The sequence below is a fragment of the Eptesicus fuscus genome, chromosome 4 (assembly GCF_027574615.1).
Source record: "Eptesicus fuscus isolate TK198812 chromosome 4, DD_ASM_mEF_20220401, whole genome shotgun sequence".
NCBI lineage: Eukaryota > Metazoa > Chordata > Mammalia > Chiroptera > Vespertilionidae > Eptesicus > Eptesicus fuscus.
In genome coordinates this window covers 39,970,072-39,994,357 of record NC_072476.1, presented here as the reverse complement: position 1 = coordinate 39,994,357, position 24,286 = coordinate 39,970,072, and the positions used below count along the sequence as shown (strand labels likewise).

The 24,286-nt window shown below is 43.7% G+C and overlaps 1 protein-coding gene across 3 annotated transcripts in view; it reads left to right on the top strand.

Moving 5' to 3' along the window:
- Positions 1-2,254: 2,254 nt before the first annotated feature.
- The window catches only part of SNCAIP (synuclein alpha interacting protein), a 137,008-nt gene continuing 114,976 nt past the window's right edge, over positions 2,255-24,286 (top strand). For 2 of the 3 annotated variants that reach the window (XM_054714964.1, XM_054714966.1), the window contains exon 1: positions 2,849-2,879. The gene's annotated coding sequence lies outside the window, so the exon portion shown is untranslated. Of the gene's footprint in view, positions 2,276-2,848; positions 2,880-24,286 lie in introns of those variants that run through there. The other variant, XM_054714965.1, reaches the window with a different exon arrangement.

Sequence of the window (24,286 nt, the reverse complement as noted above, 5' to 3'; positions counted from 1 at the left end):
TGTACCAGGAGATCTCGGTTCCCTTCCCAGTCAGGGCGCATGCCTGGGTTGGAGCTCGGTTCCCAGGCGTGCGGAAGGCAGCTGATGGAGGATTCTCTGTCATCTTTGATGTTTCTGTCTCTCCCTCTCCGCTCCTCTGTGAAATCAATAAAAATGTATTTTAAAAAAAAATAAAATCTAGCAGCTCCGTTTCAACCCAAGTACTGGTATATCAATTTGTAGCTTATTGTTTGGCAAGAGTTTGCATAAGGAGAAGCAAACCAACAAACAGTCCAAGCAAAAGCGGTCCAAGCCCGTGTAGGAGAGTGGATATAAGCATTTAAATCACAGTGTAAAAATAATCATGGAAACAATGATAAATACTGTAATCAAAAACATGTTAGAAACAGAATAAACCATAACAAAAGAACTATAAAAAACAGGACAATATCTGAAATGGCATCTTAGAGTTTGCTCTTTAATTCTATGGCATGCCATTCCTTTGGCTATGCGGAAACAGAGACCTTTCCTTTCAGGGACCACCCATTTTCTGTAGATGCAATATAATTGGGTCCCTTCTTGTTGAACCATTTAAATTAACACCTGGCTCATTGTCAGAGCTCAGAGATGTTTAGGGCCGTTTGAAGGAGATATCCATTTCTAATTCTCCAATAAGTTACTCCTTTAATAAATTAAAATTTGATTTTTAAAAAGCAGGCTGTCAAAATATTTAAGAGGATGACAATGAAAGTATGTTGTGTATACAACATGCCAAGGGTGACACCAATTCTATGCATATCTATTGTATGGAAGCAAGATGTGCTTTTCTCAGAGTTTACACTAGGCAAGAAAAAAAAAAAGCATTTTTATTTTAACCAGATGTGAACAAATTAAACCCAATATTTTCAAGTATTTTTAGTGCCATATGATGTCATCTGACTTTATATTTTCGACTGAGGGATAATGTGTGTTTTTGAAATTGTGAAGCCACTTCCCATGTATGTGCTTAAAATCTCACATATGATAAATTACAATAAACAAATTACAGCACTGCAGGACATGCTCTTGGCTGTTTATGTCAAAAAAGCAGAGCGAGAAATTCACTTTCTCAATAGGAAATGGGATTAAAAGCATGTGAATGTCTTTTTTGCTGGCCTTCCAGGTAGTCCTCAATTCAGTGACCCTGAGTAACCCTGGCTCACGATTATCTTGTCCAAATAGGTCCAGGGCAAGGGTGACCCCCCCGCCCCCAGCCATGCCCTCCTAACAGTGCAACTGCCTCTTTCCTGAAAATAAAAGACAAAAACAAAAAACAAACAAACAAAAAGAAACCCACAAAAGAGCAGCCAGTGGCGTCCAGAGCCACTGCTTACATTAAATAGTACACCACTCATCCAGGGACCCTCCCCCCCCCCCCCAGATTTTAAACAACCAATCCTCTCTTTTTTATAAGTGACATATTTTCAATGACAGACTCACACATGATACGCGTCCCCATTTCCCCTAATCCAGGTAGTGCTGTTTCCCAGGGTCGTGGCGCCCCTCCAGTCCTCTGGAATGGGCAAGGAAAGGAGGGTGCCCCTAAACAGAAGGTCCAGAACTTGCTTCCTCACACTTTTCTCTGGGGCAGCACCAGGCACACAGCCACATCCCGGAGCTGCTACGGTGTCGCCCTCCATGGCTTTGCTAAGTGAACTTCCACCGAGTCATCTCTCCTGGGAAAGAGATTTCTTACAAACCATTTAAAGCTTTCCAAAGGGCAAAAGAGGGATGGTCGCGAGCCAATGTTGCCGCAACTGCTTCCACTCTCCCTCAACTCATTTCGGAAATGGGAAGGAAAGAGACGGTCACCTCTGCTGGCTTCATGGCCTCACCCAGCGCGCCCCCGCTCCGCCCTAATTAAGACGCTAAAAGCGAAGTTCATAAAGTGGTGTTTGAAGCGTCGTTGAATGAAAAAGCCGTGCTTTCAGACCAAAGCCTTCTCCGTCCATCCCCCACCCTCGAGCACAAAACCTTCCGGGCAGACAGACCCCCTTGCCCTTCACTCCTTTAGCGAAGTCCTCGGGGATGGGTGGGCGAGCTGGGGGAGGGGGCGAGGAGGGGAGGGGGCAGGAGTGGGGGCAGGAGACTGCGTGCCAACGTAAACCCTCTGCCAGGAGCTGGGAAGCCCAGCCGTTCCCCAGGACCGTGCCCACGCCCCGGTGCCCCCCTGGCCCATCTCTCTCCCCGGTCCCGGCTGCAACCCCGGAATGGTCTAGGGACCAATGAGGCGGCAGCGGTTGGCGCACGCATCCCGGTGAGGGGCGATTTCACTGCCAGGGGGCGAGGCCGCGGAGTGGGGCGGGTGGGGGCGGGTGGGGGCGGAGGGAAGCGGGGAAAGTAGGAGGGAGGGGACGCCCCGCCGACGAGAAGCAGGGGCGGCAGAGGCGAGCGCGGAAGGTGGAGAAGAAAGGGCAGGTTCGCGGACGGGCGCGGCGGGCTGGCCGGGGGTCGCGGAGAGGAGGCGGCGAGGGAGGGGCGTGGGCCGCGCCGGGGGCGGGCGGGCGCTGTCAGGAGGGGGCTCGCCGGCGGGGGGCGGGGGGCGGGCGCGCGGAGCCTGTGGGCGCAGTGGCTCCAGCCGCCGGGGCAGCAGCGGCGGCCGCGCCCCCCCCGTTTCCCGGTGCGCTCCGCTCCGCGTCCTCCGCGCCGGCTGGGGTTCGGCCGCCTCGGGACTGCCCCCGCCCGCGCGCCCTTTGGGGGGGCCCGGGGAGCGGCGCCGGCGGCCGGCCGCATTGTGACGTAGCGGGTCCGCGGCTGCGCCCCCGCCGCCTGCTCCTGCTGCGGCTGCTCCGGCTCTCGCCGCCGCCGTCCGTCCGTCAGTCTGTCCGCGCTCGGGAGCCGCGGGCGTGCCGGGCGGCCCGGTGAGTCCGGGCGCAGGGCGGGCGGCGCGGGCGGCCGAGCCTCTCCAAGTTTGCAGCGGGCGGGCGACTCCGTGAGGGTCGCCCCTGCCTCCCAGCCCACGGGCCCCTTTGTGCCGCGGGTCCGGGCTGCTCCGGGGGCGGCGGCGACTCTGCAGGAAGGGTCGGGGTGGGGGGCGGCGGTGGGAGAGGTGTCTCTATAGTAACGGCGGCGGCGGCGGCGGCTTTCCTCGGGGGGAAGGGGGAAAGAGCCCCCGCCTGGGTTTCCAAAGGATTGTTCTTTTCCTTTGCCCGTTTCCTCCGCGCCTTATTCTCGTTGCCACCTCACACCGTACCCGAGGCAGGGTGGGCAGTGCCGCAGCTCCTGGGAGCTGAGATGAGGAAGGGCGCACGGATAGTCCTGACGACAGACCCCACCACAGTAGAGACGCCGAAGGGACCCCTGGGGGTGCTGCCGCCCAGGGGTAGCCCCTCGCGCTTCGGCACCGCGCGCCCCGCGCGTCCGTCCGGCCCGGGCTCTGGCCGCATCCCTCCGCGCCGTCCTGCGTCCAGGCCGGTCCGTGTCCATCTCAGCCGGGCACGTTTCTCCCGTGGCCTTCCCCGGTGATGCCTTCCATCTGCAGGTGGTAAGTGAGGTGCACCGGGATGTTGGCTCTTGTCAAAAGCCAGGCTTTGTTTATTTCATTTTTTATGAAAAGAGGGAAAATTAGGAGCCGCTCCTGGCAGCCGTACAGTTTCCACAGGAAATACTAGCATTCTTTGAGGAACACGCTACTGCTCGCAGGGAAGAAAGTCTTGAGGAAACAAAAAGGCAGGAGCATTGTTGCTCTTTTTTTTCAGTGGACCGCTAGGAGAGGAGAAACGGGGTTGTTTTTTCCTGTGGGAACATTGCTTTCTTTGGGAAAGTTCATTCAGGGAGCTCCCTGTCCGTGCCCGTTTCTCACGTGCTGGTCGCTGGGCCCCACGCCTCTTGGCTGATCCTGACAAGTGTCCATCCAAGAGCCCGCAGGAAGGGCGCACCCCGGCAGGCAGGGCAGCCTTACCGCACTCCACGTGCGGCGGAGCCCGGCCAGGGTGCAGTGTGCAAAGTGAAATAAGGGCTGTCTGGGGAGGTTTATGAGGATGACATGTGTGCAGAGTCTGTCAATTCTCCAAGGTGTCACTCTAGACACGTCATTTCCAAGCACCACTTCCCTTGCTGAATCTGCAGGAAGGCAAAAGCCCATTTCTCTCTCATTGTAGAGCAGACATCCCAGTTGGGAATGGGTTGAAATCTGTATTTCATTTGTAAATATTGAAATTTTAAAAGGAAAAAAAAAAAAAAAAGATCAAGGTGTAGGAAAGCAGTTATGCTAATGTGTTCACATCTGGGAGAGAATGTCTTTGGGGTATTTCTGATGCATCTCAATGTTAAATTACATGCAGCATGGTCCGAGTGCAGGGAGACCCCGTAAAGATGCCCTTAAAACTGTTAGGAAAAGATGTGACATGTTGGAACCAATTCCAGAAGCTTCTCCGGAAGGCCATACTAACCGATGATGAAACCTGTAGGAATTCCCAGGTCTACAGTCGGAAAGAAAAAGATGGTGCGTGGCTCCCTCAGATAGAAATAAGATATTAAAAAGGGATATAATTTTGACTATAAACTTCATTTTCTCCATAGCAAGCATTTCATGAGAAAAGGTGACAAGATAGTGGATTTGAAACGATGATGCCTTTGTTTTGACATTTACCAGGTGTTGCTGTCCAGAAGGCAGTGAGTAAAGCAAATGAATTTCTCTGTCTACTATGTCACAGCTTAGCTAATTCCAGGCAGTCCCTCTGGTGCAGGTGTACAGTGGAAATGTGGAACAGAGGCCAAGAAACTGTGTGCTGTTGTTTTGGAAGGAATCGTAGCAGTGCTTTACTGCTCTTAAGAGGAGGGAAACCCACACAAACATCTAAAACAAACAAATGTCTTTGATATTATCAGAGAGAGCCTGGAGCTGTTTTTTCTTGCCAGATTCGAGGCATTTCATTTCTCATCAAAAGAGGAAATCTCCCAAGGAGCAGGTGCACCATTATGAGAAACACAAGGGGATTTCTCTATTAAATGCAAAATCTAATTGAACAGTAAGGAGAGAGTCAGTGACATTCTTAGAATAGAAGCCTTGTTTTTGGCAGTCTGTCAGATTAGGGTTGTGAACCACATAGGAGAAATATGTGTCTTGGGAGAAAAATAATATCCTGGTGAAAATCACACAGTTGCTTCTGTGAAACTTTTACCCTTACATGCTTGTTTTTTTTTGTGCCCCTTTTTATTGGTATGCAGGTTCACTTGCAAGAAGTAATCGTCTGAAAATGAATCAATAAAATGGTTTCTGGGATGATATATGCTATGTGTGATTTTTGTACTTTCTGGGTTAGATAACTAGATTTCATATTTTATGGTTTGCATCTTATCAGATCCTTTTTTAAGCTTATAAAATTAATGATCAAAATATGCATTGAAATGATGAATGTGAATTGATATGCTTGATGGAAAATACTGATTCCTAACTGGTCATTGTGTATTCACTTTGTGCCTAGGTGAGATATAAAAATATAAAGTATACAGTCTCCTTACAAGAAACTTAAAAGGGGGGGAAATGGAACACATAAAAAATTAAATAATGGTACAAAACATGGAAGAAGATATTTTAGGATTGAGTGCCCAAGACACTAAGTAGTAATTGAAAGGAATTCCTAGGAGAAAGTGACCAAATCAGCTTAAGATGTTTTATCCATCATCCTTGACTGCATAACAAATCACCCCAAAAGTTGTTGCTGAAAATAACGACTATCGGCCATGATTCTGTGGTCAGCTGTGTGGGCTGGCTTCAGCTAGGTGGTTCTTCTGCTGGTCTCCATTGGAGTCCCTCAGGCATCTTCAGTCAGCTGGTGGGTTCGCTGGTGGCAGGATGATCTAGGATGGCCTCGCTTATGTCTGGCAGTTACTAGGTGTTGGCCAGGTTAACAGGTGACTGGGACATGTGCCTCCCATTCTCTAGCCCTAGTGCCTGGGCTTCTTTACATGGCAACGAAGCAGTGTTCCAAGAGCAACAATTCAAAATGATGGTTAAGCCTCTGTTTGTATTGCATTTGCTATTCTCCCATTGACCAAATCAAGTCACAAGGTCACCCCAGATTCAAGAGATGTCCAAAGACCCCACTTAAGATGAGAAAGAGCTGCATCAAATTATAGCCTTTTTTTTTTTCAATCCACTACATGTTCCAGCAAAAGTTTTCTGCTGAGGAATGGTGTACTGTGAGATGGGAGAGAGAGAAGTGGAGCCTGCTTGTAGATAGCCCAGCATTGAGGTTAGGGAATTGCCCTGTAAATCATTGTCCTGTAATCTTTGTTCTGTAAGCCATGGGTAGGAGAGGAATGACACAGTGATGATAAAATTGCAACCATATCCTTCTGTTTGTGGCACCAGAATGGCTTGGAGACGGTTGACTAGTGGCAGATTCAGCAGACCATTGTTGGGAGGCGAGGAAGGCTCTGACAATTAGAGACAGAGAGAATGGGAAGGAAGGGATGGATCCGGGAGATTCCCATTGTTAGGATTAGGTGACTGATTATAGGGGGTTAGTGAAAGCCTAGAGTCAAAATCATTCTGATATTTAAAAAAGCTTATGTGACTGAAAGAATGATTGTGCTGTTGTGAGAAAGCAGTAAGTGATTTATTTGGGGGGAGGAGAAATACTCAGTTTCAGAAAAGTCAATTAAAAGATAAATTGGATGTGAAAGTACTTTATAAGCTGCAGAGTACACTATGAATGTTAGCTATTGCTTAGTGTTTAAATCACAGTGGATTGTGTATAGGCAAATTCCTCTGGTTGTAAAGCAACAGAAAATGCAATGCAATGCAATGTGGAGGATATCCTAAGGGTCAAAGGAAGTCAGAAGAACTGTTCTGAGAACACTTTCTCAGAGAACACTTTTCATTATTCACGGTGGAATTTGCTATAAAGTCCCTAAATGCCTTGTGCAGATTTGAATGCTTTAATCCACCACTCACAAAAGTGATGGAAACGGAAGTACTCTGGGCAGCTGGGGAGCAGGAACTGATGTTCTTTTTCCTGAGGCACAGCTGGAAGTCTGCCCTTGGAGTGCTCTGCCCTTGGACTTAGCACAGAAGGAAAGAGAACACTTGGGCGTAGTTTGAGTGGCATGCACATTGCTGAGCCCGAAGCATTGATTGACAGCACCACTGAGACAGCACACAATGGGGATAGGTAGCTACTTCCTCAAAGGACATGGAGCACTGTTGTCAGAAGTGAGAATGGACGTATGGTGGGGTGGCAAAACCCCCAAACCCCCACAGTGATTGACACTTGAAGATTTATTTGAGCCTAGACACTGGGAAGTATACAGGGTAGGAGGTGACACTTTAAGCGTATTTATATAGAGGTGTGGATGCATTAATAAAGGTTAAATCATGCTAGTGGTGGGTTTTTCTCATGGGGAGAAAGTAAAGAAAGAAAAGAGGGCCCAGCACAATGTGTCGTCCAGGCTCCTCCATAAATGTCAGTAGATATTTTATTAGAGGGGAAGAGAAATTCAAATTCAAATCATGTTCTGTTTCCCGCTCCCCCCCCCCCCCCCCCAAGGGCTCAGTTGAAGTGCTGCTTCACCAGCATTGTTTTTTAGATGGCCAGTCTGAAATTCAGGTGGTGTCCTTAACATTCAGGACAGCTGTGGGGCCAGACAGAAACACCTGGCCTCTCTAACATGACACAATTAGGCTGAACAGCATACACAGCTGCTCTTTATGGAAGGGCCTTGGATGGATCAGCTCAAACCAAGCACAGAGTTTTATAATTTCTATTGTCTATGTCTGAGAACCCTGAAGATATCCAGGAAATGTTAACTTAATGAGTGAACGTGCCATTGTTGGTGCAGTAACATTTTCTAAGGCAGCCTGGCTTGGCTTTTCATTATTCACGGTGGAATTTGCTATAAAGTCCCTAAATGCCTTGTGCAGATTTGAATGCTTTAAGGTACTATTATGACAGTAATGTAGGTTTTTTAATCCACCACTCACAAAAGTAGACTCTTTTTTGAAACACAATTGTCTTCACTTTCTGTATTTGCCAGGACTCTTGGCAGCAAGTCACAGAAACCAGGTCTGTACTTGCTCAAGTAGGAAGGGCCATATCCTGGCTTCTGTGTTGGGAAAGTTCAGGAAGGTTCCACTTCTTATTTCCTCTCATCTTCATGGTGGTAAAATGGTCCTCAGCAGCTTCAGGCTTAAACCCTGCAGGAAAAGGGAATAATTCAGGATTAACTTTAATTAGACCACTTTGATCCTGTGCGCATGCCTGAACCAGTTCCTTTGGCCAAGGTGGAGCCTTTGGGAATGGGAGGGTGGTCTGTGTGCTGAGTGGCTTGGGAGGTGGATGAGGTGCATGGGAGTGTGGTCAGCAACTCTCTTACAACCAGATGACCTGAGTGCAGGAGAGGGTGGTTTTAAAAGGAAATATTGGGAAGAGAGAATGGATGCTGGGCAAGTAGAAACCACAGATACTCTTTCATTTGTCTCCCCTGGAGGGTATTTCCTCTCACTAAGCGCCGGGCCTTACACCTAGGACTGATCCTGATCTCACCTTCTGCCTTTCCTCCTCCACCTAATCAATCTGCTGGTTGACCAGGGCCCCCTACACAGCTCTCGGTCTTACTCTATTTCTCCTTTCGTTTAGACCCGCCCTGTTTTACTCTTTACAAGTCGCTTGTAACATGCTCCCTCCAGCCTCCCCGCTTCCAGGACATCCTCCTCACCACTTCCTGAGTGCTCTTTCTAAAGAACAGATGAAATGGAATCATGAATCCGTGGTCAGAAGGTACACACTTCCAATTATGAACAAATAAGTCACGAGGATGTGACACACAGTGTGGCAACTGTAGTTAATAATACTGTGTTGCATATTTGGAAAGTTGCTAAGAAAGTAGATCTTAGACAGTCTCTTCACAAGAAAAAAAAAAGTAACTGTGTGTGGTAAGAGATGTTTCATTCAAAACCTCACAGATAGAACTAGAGAGAATCTCATAGAACTGTTCCAAACCTCAAAGCCTTGGGGAAAAGGGCGAAGTCCAGGCGCCTGCCCTGAGTCCGAGGACCCCCTGCCTCCTCCTGTGGACTCAGCAGATGGAAAGGAGGGAGGATGTGCAGCGAAGGCTGCTGCTTGTTGCCGACGCTGTCCCTGTGCTATGCCGACCTATATAACACCAGGATCCCCAGATGCTCCATTTTCAAGCTTTTGCATGTGCTGTTATCTCTAGAATATTGTTTCTCATTTTTGGAACTAGTGAACATCTACTCCTCCTTCCAAACTAAGCCCAAGTGTTGTTTTTTCAAGAAGCCTTTGCTGAACACCCCCTCCTGCCTAGCCCCTGCACCAGACTTGACCCTGTGGCGCAGTGTTGGCTGTACTTGTCTGTCTCCTGCTGCTCTGATCTCTCTTCTTTGTATATCCCTGTACCTCTCACATCATATATGCTCAGTAACTTTAAAAAAATATATGTTTTTATTGATTTCAGAGAGAGGAAGGGAGGGAGAGAAACTTCAATAATGGGAGAGAGCCATCCATCGGATGCCTCCTGTACACCCCACACTGGGGATGGAGTCTGCAAGCTGGGCATGTGCCATGACCGGGAATCGAACTGTGACCTCCCACTCAACCATGAACCACACCGACCAGTCTATTTTAAATGAATGAATGAAAAAATGTGTACTGAATCACTCATCTTCAGGGTTTAAAGTGATTGCTTTGTAGGGTTATGCTATTTCTTTTAACTTGATTCTCACATTTGCAGCTCAGTGTTGGACATGATGATAGGTTCTCTTTGAAGTTAATGCTCAGACACTCTTTCAGCTGGTGTGTGCTTTTTTCCTTCTTGGTCACTAAGAGATGCCTTAGGAAAGAAACAAATGTATTAGTGGCCAAAGTCAATCTCGAGTCTAGAATCTGTGGCTCAGAAATCAGATGAGGAATACTTTTTCTTCCTACCATAAAGAAGATAGTTAATAGTTAATATTGATGAGGAGTTTACTCTGTGTTGGGTGCTTACCAGATGCCTTACAATTATTTTCTTATTTAATTCTCACAGCAGCCCCAGGAAAGAGGTATTATCCCTATCCTTCTTTCTCTCCATATGAGGAGACTATGATTTAAATGTTGAAGTAGCTCTCTTGCCACCAAGCGTCCCCTTGCCAGAGACTGTAGCCACTTGACACTCATCAGTCTTTGACTGGGCTCTTCTATTTCATTCATTATGAATTTTTTGTTTTTCTCTTAAAATGAAGTGACCCCATTCTAAGAATAAAGCATTCCAGCTGCCTCCCTTGGCCATTGATTATGTCAAAAAGGCTATGAAAAAGATGCATTTCAAGAGGTAAGAGCTGGAGTGCAATTGTTGAAATTAAGGTGAATTTCTTCTTTAGAAATTCCGGTCCTATTCATTCTTCCGTTCCAGATATAAGGGCCTCTTACAAAGGTCGTGCTGCAGTGTATAACATGCAGGCCTCTTAAATAGGCACAGAGAAGTGAGTTCGGAGGGTGACTCAGACAGCTGTTCTGTAGATACATAAAATGAGCTAAGCACTTTGGAAGGCACAGAAGCTCAATGCTTTTTAACTGCTTTCAGTCTGAGAGTCTTTTGAGGTTGTGATAAAAGCTATGGATTCTGTCCTTAGAGAAGAAAAGGTGCGCACACGCACACACACACACATGCGCGCACACGCGCGCGCGCACACACACACGCCACTTTGAATGATTCAGGGTATTTCTGGGATCTGTGGAAGCCCATCTATGGATTTCCCGGGGCTCCAGGTTGAAAACTTTGTTGGAAACTATAATCCGAAAGAAACATAGCCATTGTTGAGTGTTTACCATATATCACATGTAACCATTTATTGAGTGTTTACCATGTGCCGGTCCTTTGTGAAAAGTACATTATGGCTAACCAACCCTCTAAGACATGCATTAGGAGCCATTCGAAGCTGTGGAGAATGAGGTTCAGAGAAGGAAGTGAGTTTCCCAGCTGCCAAGTGGTGAGAGGGGAATTAATCACAGAACCCAGATCTGCATCACTGCTACTTCCTGCTGCCTCCATGCTCTTTCGTCTCACCAAGCTGGGCAGGAGACCTGAGCCAGTGCAATTCTGAGCCTGTGTTAGTCCTGACTCCCTTCAGCCATCAACTTCCTTGTTTAAAGGGTCTGCTTCTGCCAGAAAAGCCTCCTGGCAGGTTTCCAGCTCACTGTCCTTCACCTGGCACAACCCGCCACAGGTAGATAACATCATTAGAGCAATCCAGCACCAAGCGTGACCATTCCTGGTGGGTCCCTGGCTTGTTCCTGAGCGCAGTCTGAATACCTGGAAACTTGAACCCAACAGATCGATTCTCAGCAACAAAAATGACTGCGGCGTCTGCACTGGGACCTGTCCAGAGATGTTTATTTGGGACCCGCTGTGTTTTGGGCTCCGCGCTGGAATCTGTGGTCAGAGCAGTGAGCACACAGTGTGGTCCCTGCGCTCACGGCACTTTCATCCAGCTTATATCTTGCAGACAAGGGGGCTAATGCAACTTCAATGAAAGGCAACACATTGCATGAAAAAGGAAATACAAAGGATGTGTTCTGTGCGCGTTTCTGTTCCACGTGCAGCTTCAAAGTTCTGGTGACAAACCTCCCCCCTTCTCTATCCCTTTCCTCCCTCCCTCGGGCTGTGTAGAGCACTACAGATTTCCAGAAACTTGGCTGACAGAGGAAGGGGGACACAGCACCAGCAGAGCCATTCATCTTAGTCCCCCCTTTACAGATGAGAAGGCAGAGTGACCAAATGACTGGCCTCAGGTGGGGTGAAGACAGGCCTAACTAGGTAGTCTGATCTCAGGCAGAGATGGCTCACAGTAAACCACAGGCTGCTGCTAAATTATTCGCCATGTGCTGATTGTCGTTGTTTTTGGCCTTTATGTTGTTGCCTCTCTGCAGCAATGAATGGACAGGCAAGCACTCTTCAGGAAGCAGAGCGTGCCAGGTCCACCCCCTCTTCCAGGCCCCCTCACCCCCCCGCCCTGCTTTGCAGCCCAGGGGAGGTTCCCATGATGTTGTCTCTTTTCTCATTGTGGTCACTTCTCCCTGCTTGCCCACCTGCCCGAGACAGCCTCCCAGGTGTCCTCCCCGCAGTGTTGTCCTGTGACTGCTTAGACCAGAACTGGCTGGTAGGAATAATAGGATCCAGGAAAGTGAGCCACATAGGTCATTTCAAATTTTCTAATAGGCATGTTAAGAAAAGTAAAAGGAAATGGGTAAAGTTTTAATAATGTATTTAAATTAACCCAATATATCAAAAATATTAGCATTTCCCCATGTAATCTATATTTAAAAATCATCAGATACTTTGCATTCTTTTTTTTTCTTCAAACTCTGAAATTTGGGCTGTGCTTTATTCTTAACTCAGACTAGCCACACTTGTGATTCTCAGTAACCACCTTAGGCTAGTGGCTCCCACATTGGTGGACTGTGGGCTTGGGCTCTGAGGAGGACCTGGGAGTCCCAGGGGCAACTCCGTCTCCCTCAGCTCTTTGCTGGCACCTTCACTGTTGCTTATGCAGGAGGTGTTGTATGTGGCTGTCTGTGCTCTTGAACCTGGCTCGTGAGGGTAGGGAATGTGTCTGTCATCTTTCTGTCTTCATTGTAGAGTGCAGTGTTAAGTAGGACCTCATTTGGCATTTAGAACATTGGAAATGCATTAATAAGAGGGAGGATTCATTGGTAACCTCAGCTTCTGAAGGGATCGGTTTGTGGGGCTCACCTCACCAGCCCTGGCACCCATCTTTTAATCCCTGATGCTGCCCAGTGCCACAGATCTACATTTGAATCAGACTGAATGGAGAGGGGGGCCTCTGTAGTCAAAAGGAATATTCTAGTCTAGAATTGTACTGAGTCTTTATGGGTCTTGTTTAGCTTTAGGTTTTACCTCTTGTAATATTGAATACTAAAGAAATTTATCTGCACTCTGGTAGGTTAAACCATATGGTCTTATTTAATAGGATGACAATAAAAATAAAAAAAAGACCAAACACCAAAATTAAACTCATCCACCAAATAACCCTTCTACTGAGCTTACATAAAAGACCAACTGACACCTGGAACATTAAATATACAAGGAAGGAAGAGCCTGCATTGGGAGCTGTTGGAGTCATCATGATATGCTTTCTCCATTTCCAGCGGTTTTAGATCATCACTACTCCCTTCCCCCCCCGGGGAGATTTATATCCCCGAGTAAATTTGCCCTTGCACATACAGTATTTAAATTTTGCGAGTGTTTCTAACCAACTAATGTGTATGTGCTTGCTTGTCTACTTTACCCCTAATGATAAATGTCACTTAAAATAATTCATACAACCACGTCTCAAAGATTGGCACTCCCATAAAACCATACTAACCACATATTCAAATAAATTCAAAGTTTGAAAATAGAAGAAAATATGAGTGTTTGATCTGTTAAGTCATATAAACATTTTTAGAAGGGACTCTTGTCTCAGAAAAAAGTATGGTTACCTCAGGCCCACTTAAAGAGAGTATTGAAAGAGAAAATGGACTGAGGTCTAACCTCCCTGTTACACATTGTTTACCAGTTTTAACCTGGAAAGTTTATTGACCTGCTTGGGGTTTCTGTTTCTCAGAGTGCATACAGCTGTCACACACTGTGTAGGAGGACGATGAATGAAGTCTAGAAAATGTTTTGAACAGTTCCTCCAAAAACTCTTTGGAACAGTTTGAGGGCAAGGTAGCTTGCCAATATTTTTGCAAAGTCTAAAAAGTTAGAAAAATCATAGCATACATAATACAGTAGATAACTAAACACTAGCCATGTATAAGTAATTTGTAGACCTCTTCTTTAGTAAGTCAAGATGGTACAAGACAGACAAAGCTTTGCATCTGTTGGCTCCAGTTTTGGGAATGCTGCTTTCATTTTCGAGTCTCTTAAAAAAGAACCCGTGCCTCTCGGCAACTGTAATGTACTTCTTCCAACACGACGGCTCTGGTGTGCTGTGTTGGTGTAATTGAAAACCTATAAAAAGGCTGAGAGCTACTTTTGAATTGGCTCAGTGAACTTGGACTGGATTTGTCAAAGTGGTGAAAGGTTTAAAGGAATTTTCATAAATGAGGTCTCCAAGCTGTGTTTTAACCAGAGAATTCCAATGAACTCCAAGGCCCGTGAACTTGGAGAATAGCGCCTCAGAGAAGAGCAGTCATATCAAGATGGAAATAAATGATTCATTTTCATTCCCCGAGTTCTGCCGACATAGGCATACTTAGCCGCTGATCATCATAATTTAGCAGTACTGTTGTGCACTAAAAATACAATTTAAAAGTCTAATCTTTAATTAAGTTGAGTACTCGCAGATTAACATGGTTACAAATCTTGGGCACTGGATCGAGCGCAATGTTTACTCATGTTGCTAGGAAATAGCAGAGCTCTTAGCGAGTCACAGATGGATTTGGGAGGAGGAGGGTGGGAGCTTCTCCCGGTAACGTACTGGATCTTTTCTTCTTTGTTTTGTTGCAGGGTGTACGTCAGTGCACTTCATGCAGCAAGAGTCTTGCACGTGCAGAGCTTTTGTTGGCAGCAGGAGGCACAGGTGTGGGTACCTCAGTGAACCTTTGGAGGATATTTGAAATAGCGACTTTTACCTAGAGCTCTTGGGTGAAATAAGCATTATGAAATATTTGAGTTTTTAATTAAATGAATTTTTCCATGTGTTAGAGTTATCAAGAAAGTAGACTATTCTTTAAAATATAATTATTAATGAGGCTAACTGATGGTTTTACATTCTTGCCATTAGTGGCAGACTGTCCAGTGAGTATAGAAATTTGATCCAGGTTGATGGTTTTCCAAAATCGTTTAAACTTGCCTGTAGGAAATCAACTCTGCTATTCTTTTTTTCCTTTCCGCCCCTTTGGCAAACCTCGCTACGTGACACATTGTACAATCGTTTTTTAAAATGCAAAGCTAGTGCGCGGCATGAAAGGCAGTAGCGATGCCAGCTCGTTTGCCTTGTCCCTGGAAAAGATGAAAGATTTCTAAGTGCTATTTCAGTCAGGACCAGGCATGAAAGAGTGCCTCTCCAAGCTCAGAACAGAACTGAGAAAAAACCTACAGGGACAAATTCCTATTTGATCTATTTGAGGCTGGCCCTTGTACATGGGGCTGGTATTTCAAAGCAGAGGCCCTTCCTAAGAGATGGAAATGAGCAGAATACTCGATTATCTTGAGGCACAACACCAGGCTTGGGATGGCTTATGCTTCTTAGAGGACTTTACCCTGTGTTCAAGCTCAGAACAACATGGGGATAAGTAAGAGGGAGTGCTGCTGAAGGGCAGGATCATGACTGCACTCCAGGATACATGCCCATGACCTCTCTTGGTAATTAGCATACTTTTAACTTCCCTCTGGATAATTATCAACTCCTTCCTGTAGAAAGCCAGGTATTGATTTTGGTAAGAATTGCTTTCTCAATCTTACCTAGCACAGCTCCAGGTATATACTGTATGATCATTATTTGTTGGTTGAAAAAATGAATCCTTCAACAGGTCTTGCAAGTAAATCTATTAATAATATAAGACCCAAGGCTTACTCTATTGAATTAAATGGAGGTTAAGGTCTTGGCTTGTCTTCTAAAAGATATCAGCATGTTACCTGTGTTATTTATATTCAGAACACCCTCAGAGGCAAGGTACTGCCAAACAAGTGGGCAAAATGCCATCTGATGGAAGGTTTCACTGCTTAGCTGCTAGATAGAATAGGTGATGGAATTGTATGAGGACTAAGACCTGCTCGTGTAGAACTTTTGATGCTGGAAGGGAATTGGAGATTTGACAATAATGAGATGGAAAGATAGAATAATAAAACTGGTACACAGATTGTAAGCTTCTTGGAGGTCATAATTATTTCCTGTCATTTTCACTGTCTCCCAAGACACCCATCAGCATGTTTATAAATGGTGTGGTATAAAGATGGTGCGTAGGGGGCAAAATACCATATTGGTTATGAGCATGGACTTGAACCTCAGAGAAAGGCTTACCTTAGCCTCTTTCTATGTTTGTGACCAGGGCAGCTTACGGAACCTCTTGATTTACTTTTTCTTTCGCTATTAAATATTTAGTAATTGCCATATTTATTCAAGGTAAGTTTTGGATGTTTGGGATAAAATGGGAGTAATGGCTGTCAGATCCACTCTCTTCCTTTCTGCACCTTCTCTGTGTGCTGAGATATTTGGACTGAATCAGCAGGATCCTTTCTTCTTTGGCTTCTGGTTGGGTTGGCCAATTAGCAGAAGGCATTATCAGAAGGTACGGGAAGAGAGTTTGAGCTGTTTATTTCCTGGGTTCCCTACTTACCAGGTCACCTCCACTGCTGTAGGCCACAGCTCCTGGCATGCAGCCAGCTCCCTAAGACTGCTTTGTGAATTCTGGTAACTGTGCTCTCCTCCAGATATTTCATGCTGATGACTCTTCCCTTTAGTCTTACTAGCTCACTATATCATCTCTCACAGTTTCTCCAAACCCTGCCCACACCTTTGCAAATGTCTCTTTATTAAACTACCCTCAAATTGCATTTGAATGTGTCTCCTTTTGGGAGCCCGACACAAGTGATGACCTCTCTGAGATCATGTTAAGAATGACATGATTTAGGTATAATTTAGTACAATGATTGGCTCATAGGTTAAGTGTTATCATCAGTTTTGTTTTGTTTTTTACAAAGTATTGGGTTTGCCACATTAATTGTTGTATTTCTTTAAAATTTTAAAAATATGAGAAGAAACATATCATCTTGCAAATTTTAAAAATGGAAAAAGTGAGACATACACTCAAGAGCTAAAGTTGCAATGCTTCAGTGGCAAAATTAAAAAGATACTTACCTTGTTTCTTTGCACAGGGTACATAGTCACAACATGTCTGCAAAAGAAATTTACAGCATTAAAGTATTTAGTAAATTAAAATGTAACCTACTAGTATAATTGGGTATACCTAATACTATAAACTCTATTCATGACCACCGAATAATAATTGGTTTGAATCATGGACAGTTCAGCATCTTCATTTCATTACCATAAGGGGGAGGGCTAAGCATTTTCATATTTATACCCTCTTGGTAGTTTCAAGGCAGATGATTCCTAGACCTGAATTTCTTGTGGACTCTTGAGGGTAGATCTGTTTATTTATAACCAAAGCTGAATAGGATACCAGCACCATAGTGCTTGGATGGTAGATTTTCTGCACATAGCAAACACATTTTTCTAACTTCTGTCTTAAAAGTTCTCATTCTTTAGTCACACAAAATAGGTCACTCTGTTATATTTAGAGTCATCTTGTCTATAACTTATAGTACACTCATGAAACTGTCGAGAATGAAAACTAACAAATTCCTGAAGAAGTAGTGGTTGGTTTGAAAAATAAAACATCCAGCAACTTATTTCCATTTTATAATAAATTGGTCATAGTTGTTGAAATTTCAGACCATATCAATGTATCTTTCAATGTCTTGGAAAAAATGTATAAGTATTTTCTAACTAGAAAGCAAATGAATTTCAGAAATGACTTCTTTTTACAATTTAAGTAGAGTCAAGGGAGGAATAGCAATTTGGAAGGCCTTTTGATGTCAGTGCAAATAAAGATTTATAGATTGTCCCTTTCTATTCAAGGAGCTGAGTAGGCAAAAACAAATATCCTGTTGCTAGAAGAGTTGATGCTTCTAAAAGGAATGTTTGTCATTTGAACATTTGGATCTCTTTTTATTCTTTAGCATTTTCCTTAAAAGTCAACTCAGGTACAGCTCCTGTCTTCTTTTATTGTAAAGAATGTGCTTTTCATGTATTAGGCACTTAGATATAAATTTTCTCAATTATTTATCTATCATTTATCTGTCTATTTACCTACCTACCTATCTATCATCTATCATCTTTGAATTGTCCTTTCTGGAGATACTACACCAAAGTGCCATACCGATCTCCTATTGATCCTAGTGAACCCCCCTATTGATTTGTTCCAGTCCTCTACTTCTGTTTAGATTTCATCTCTTCCTATTTTTTAACTTAGTGAAATACAGTGGCATTGTCACTTAGAGGAACTATGTATTCATAGTAATTATTATTCTAAATGATTGCACTGTTTTCACCAAATTAGTTACATTAGCATGAGTTCTAACCTCATGGGAATAGAAACAGTTCTTAGTAGAGCATATTGAAAATAGCATATTATATGCCTAAATACCTTCTGTGGCTGCGCACCAAGCAGAAGTCCTCATAAGTTTTTTAAAGTAGAGTAATTGGTGGTGTTTGCAGATAAAGGACACATCATGTAGTCATTCTATACCATGCCTTGGTACCATTTAGTGTGTAGATGCAGTCTTTTATTTCTAGAAAGGACCGTGTTTCTATCTAGTGGAGGAGAAAAGTTGTATACCAACAGTACAGGCATGGATCAAGTGCAATAGTAGGAAGGAGGAAGGCGCTATGAACTTCACCTGGAATTGAGAGGAAGGTGGTTAGATTACCAAGAAAAGGTGGTCAGATTCTCAGGAAAAGTAACATTTGATTTAGAGTGAAAGGCTAAGTGAGTGTTCACCAGGCAGAAAATTTAGGGGAGGGCATTGGGTTCTGACAGACTTGGAAAATCGTATTTTGATGTGACTTCACAGTAAGATATATGGTATGGTGTCACAGGAGATAATGTTAAAAGGACAACTGGAGCCAAATCTTGATCCATTTCCCACTACAGAAAGAAGGGAGCTTATAAATCTTTTTCAATGAGTGATATTAATAAATAACCCTGCATAGATTCTTGTGTCATCCATTCTCAAGGCTTATGCTATCACCTGACGTCCAATTTTTATCTCTAGCCCTGGGCTAGAGATCCTTTCTGTCTTCTGGGTGTCCACATTTTGATGGTTCATCAGTTCTCACAGAGTCTATACCCCAGAAAATAAATTTATCACCTCTCCCTCAAAAGCTTGGCTCTATCCCAATTTCTTAGTTTAGTGAATGACCCCAATTTTCAAGGGTATCATCCATAATACTTCTTTCTCTTAAATCCCTCCTCTCCAAATTGCCTTATTTATTCAGTTACTCTAAACATTATTGTTTCCTTTCCATTCCCTTTTTTAGTGTCTTTTTTCAGATTGTCATATTTTTCCCTTTGGTTATTACAGCCACCTCTTAACCCAACTCCACCCATTTTTTATCAATTCCCCCACTGCTACCAAGTTGATCTTTCTAAGACTGATTGCATTAATGACTGTGCTAATATATTTTTAGTGAGTTTTCATTGCCTATGGATAAAATCCAAAATCCTTAGCATAGAGCCCTTATGATTTGGGCCCTGCCGATCTGTCCAGTCTCCTGGATCCCATGACTTACCTCTCCCCTTCTTGAGACTCATGAAACAACTTGAAGCTCCCAGCAATTTCCAGTCTGGGAAATTTCCTGTTCCTATTCCCAGCCTTATTACCCTGTCACCTCACTCCTCCTGACCTCTGCCTCCACTCCCATTAGGGTAAGGTGTTTCCACAACTGTGTGGTGATAGATTGTTTACTTTTCTCTGTCTCCACTAGACTTCAGGCTCCTTGGTGCCAGTTACCATGTCTTATTCATGTGCTTAGCTTCATGTCTGGCACAGAGGTATAGCAAAAATAATCGTTTTTACAAAGCACTTATTACAGATGAGGCAAGGTGCTAAATTATTTACATGCATTATCTCCTTTAAAGGTGAAAAACAGAATCAAGCTATGGTTTGGAAAGGAACATGGCACAAAAGCCAAAATTAGGCAAGAGAATTGTTACATGAAGTTCAGTCAAGACAGTATTTTAGCAAAGCAAGTGACAATTTAAGAGATCTATACTAAGGTAGAGATAGTAGAAATCAAGTAAGAATTCATTATAATGATTTCTAGAGATACTGGATGGATGGATGGATGGATGGATGGATGGATGGATGGACAATGGGAGGGAAGGAGGGAGGGAGGGAGGGGGGGGGGGCTAGAAAGCCCAGCATGTATTTTTTAGAACTTGCTGTAGAACTTACTTTATTTCACTTACAAATCTTAATAACTTCAGTGCAATAAGTAGACTAGAGGACCAACTATCTAGGCGAAACAAACCTTTGACTGGAAGCTTAGGGATTGTAGGTAGAGAGTATAGTTAAAAGTGTGACTCCAGAATCACAGTGCCTAGTTTGAATTCTTGATCAGCCATTAACTAGCTATAGGACCTGGGACAAATTATGTAACCTTTAACATGGAGGCACCTTCATTGTTGGGGTGTGATCATGATTAAATGAAAAAAGAAAAGCATGTGCTACTGTAGCATAGTGGGATATAGCAAGCATTCAGTGAAATATGGGCTTACCTCAGTGCTCAGCTTCATTCCTTAGCAATAGTGGGAAAGGGAGCAGTTACTGTGTTTGTACTTCAGTTCATATTTTCGATTGTCCTTCATCATGTTTTGTAGATGTATTATAATTAGAGAAATTTTGCTTTGTTTTATATTAAAAATGACAATTGTGTATACTAAAATTCACTGTAAGGAACTTGTACAGCCTAAGGACATTGGGTTTCCCCCCACAATTTCTGTAAAAGTTAGTGAGGAGAACAAATAAATGTTAGTGGTGAACATTCACTTAATGCACACAGTGTATTAAAATATGGTACCTAGTTAATTCCTCTTTGGTTGGGATTCTCAAGTTCATTTGTTTTGACTATTCATTAAGCACTCCCTATTACTAGTCATTATTTTAGCTATATAGTCAAACATCTTACCAGGAAGAACCCTTAAAATATGCTATTTTCCAAATGCTCAGAACATATCATTAGTCCCTATGTATTTCAAGGTAAAAGTATTGTGTCCTTAAGGAGAATTGCCCAGAAATACAAAAAAAAAAAAATTATTGGCTTAATGACTGCCTAACCAATAATGAACACTGAATAAGCACAGATAGAGAATCTTTTATAGCTTCGTTGACTTGTCTGCTTTTTTTTTTTTATGGATATAGACTCAATACATTTGGTGTCTTCTCTCAGTCCACTATCATTCTCTTTACTTTTACCTCATGTTACTTTTTTTCTGTTATAGCTCCTACCTCAGCTTAGCATAGCCTATGTTTATTTGCTTATTTATTGTCTAACTCCCCCCACTGCATGTAAGCTGATATGAGGACTTTTCTTTGTTCACTACTATATTCCCCAAACTTAGCTTAACACCTGGCCCATGGCAGAAATTGAGTAAATATTTGTTGAATGAATAAGTGTACAGATATAAGCCTGTGCTTAGTAGAGAGTCCTAAACAGGCTATGCTGCCAGATGAGTGTGTTTTGTACACATTGTTTGCTGAATATAAGGTAACACTTGTTGTCTGAAAACAAAACTTGGAAACTACAAAGAAGTATCGATAGAAAAATGTGAAATCATTCTTCAACTCTGAGACAGTGAGTTAACATTTTGGTGTGTTATCCCCTTCATGAATTTGATATCATAATTATGTGTCATCTTAGATAGATTATTTTGTAGCCTGCATTTTTTCACTTAGTATTATATCATCAGCATCTTTCTATATTTTTACGGAAGTTTTTATACACTCATATTTTTAAATGTTGGAGTAAAAATACATTTCTTCTGCCCTCCACATAACAATAAAATAATGAAAAGCAGGGAAGAAAATCCATCTATAGTGCAACAAATCATTATCAACAACCCTAAAGCACAAACCTTGACATACACCTGCCAGGTCAGTAATGTTCACTTACAGGAGAAGGAAGACATAAGAACCTAGTCTCATCATCTTGGGCCTTGAGCAAGACACAGATTTCCTCCTGTCAACTGATGGTCATGAGTGCCATTTCAATGCCAATAGGAATCCCCAATTTGGGGTGCGAAGAGGGACATTTTACTCAGTGCAAAACAGCTCAATTGTGATACAGCAAGTCTGTGAAAACAGCATAGCTGTGCGGCAGTCCTGGGGCCAGGCCGTCCAGATGCCAGGCCCCTCTCTGGCTAGACAGCTCTGCTCTGCTCCTTTCAGTCTGCTTTGTGCTCTGCTGGTCTGCTCCACTGTGCTCCTCCAAGTGTCTTATCCACTGTGCTCCTGCAAGACGTCTTCTGTGTTTCAGCTCCAGCCAGGGAAACCAAGTCTTCTGTGGGAATGGAAAGTGCATTCTCAGAGCCAGAGGTAGTGGCGGTTCTTGACAGAAGTTCCCACCCCTGGTCTCTGATTGCTTTGTCCTCCTGCAAATGAGGACTCCAAATCCTCACAGTTTAATTGGTTCAAAAGGTACTGCTACCCTGATTGGTCAGAAAAGAACCGCTCTGTTGGGTGGAGTTACACAGCTCCAATTGGATGGGGAAAGTCTCAGTTCTATTGGTTGAAATAGGATTCCAGGAACTCCTTAACAAGGGCTCACTCAGATGGCAGAAACACAATACAGGCGGGCAGTTCACTGCAGAGGCAGGGAGTTAGTTCAGTTCTCCCTGAAGGGCAGTTTGCTTGAGAGGCCCTGTATAGAAATGGCTTCTAGGCTCTGTTTTTGTGTTGTGTATGTGTGTGTTATTTTTTTTTAATTTTTTATTTTTGTAATTTGAGCCCAGTTAGCTACCAGGAACCCTTTTTAGTAGGTGTCTTCTTTCTTAGGGTTCACACTTCAAATTACATGCATTGCCATAAAGGACATCTCCAGTGTTCCCTGACTTGTGTGACAAGACCTAGAGCTGTAGATAGACTGTGGGTGAAGTTGGGAGTGACTCTAACCATCCAAGTGTTGCAGCTAAAAGGCAGACGAAATGGAACTGGAGGAGAAACCATCCTCCTGTGCCATTTTAATTTGCTGCTGCCTAGCCTACTGGCTGCGGGAGCCTGGCGAAAAGAGGGAGAGCAGGCAGCACTGCCCGTGAAGGCTTGCTGTGAGGCACACTAGAGCAAGCCAGGGGAGGGGCAGGGGCAGAAGAGAAGGGCTTTCTGGGAGAGCTAGCCAGGGAAATGCACTACTTATTTCAAACTCTGAGAACATAACTAAGACACCGACTAGTATTTGGTGAATTGAAAGAGTAATTTCTCTCTAACCTATTTGGTAGAGAGAGATGGCCACTAGGGAGAAAATAACCCATTAAGATTAGAAATAAGAATGAAATAGCTGAGCTCGTACAACTTTGTGTAGTTTACAGAAAGAGGTTGGCCTAAAGATAGGAGCCATAAATCAAAGATTAAGCCACATGGCACATGTACTATGTTTCTGCCGTCTGTGTTTCTGTAATTGTAAAATGAGCTTTGCAGCAGAAGGTGATGCTGAGCTGTTCAAATTGCTGGGATGTCACTGTTTATTTATGAGCCAAGATAAAACTCACTTTTAGATAAATGACTAAATTGAAATACTATAATGCTTCCCATTGAAGTGCTGCTATGGCTAAAAAAATGTGACTATAAAAATGTCAAATTATTACGGAACCTCTTTGCGGGTTAGGTGTTTTCCGGGTCCTATCTCCTCAGTTTATTGAGTCCCACCAGGCTTTGCTATAGCCTGCCTTTGTGGCCAATACACGGGGGTTACTGTAAAAACAAGATCTACGGCTTTCTACCTCACACAGCCCTGAAGAACCTCTGGAACTCTTAAAACCAGAACTGTTATTGTCAATGATAATATTAGATGAAGTAGGTATAAAAACACTCTGTTGATGGAGACCATACCTGATTGCCAGAAAAATAGTGGCTCTTCAAAATTCAAGTGCATATTTAATTTGCATCTTTACATCCTACATTCTAGTTGGTCTACCATTTCCCTTGAGCATGCAAACTGTGGTATCTCTCTGCCAAATTTAACCAAGGCAGTGCTTTTACGATACTGGGTGGGGCAAAGCAGGTTTACAGTTGTTCATATGGGGAATAATATAATAATTAATAAATAATAATACAAGAATAAACCGTGTTTCACGTACTCCCAAGTGTAAACCTACGCTTGCTCCACTCTGTGTAACTCGTTAAACAAGCCGGCGCAAGATGGCACAAGAGCAGCAGTCCTGCCTTTTGTGTGCCGTGCAGGTTATGACTAGAAATGTTAGAAAACAGATTTTACGTTTTATGGGCCACAGTGGGAGACAGATGATGATAGTTCAGAAACAATGGGGCAATGGAATATATACTATGGTGGTTATGGCGGAGGTGGCGGCCACAAGAGAAAGTAGGTCCATATGGAAATTGAGCTTTGTAAAGAAGAGAGAAGTTAATCAAGAGGATGGGTGAGGTGGCAATGTCAGAGGATGCTATAGCGGGCTAGCATTCTCCAGAGAGGTTGTAAGAAGAGGAACTCAAGGAAAATGAAAATAGAATGGCACACTAT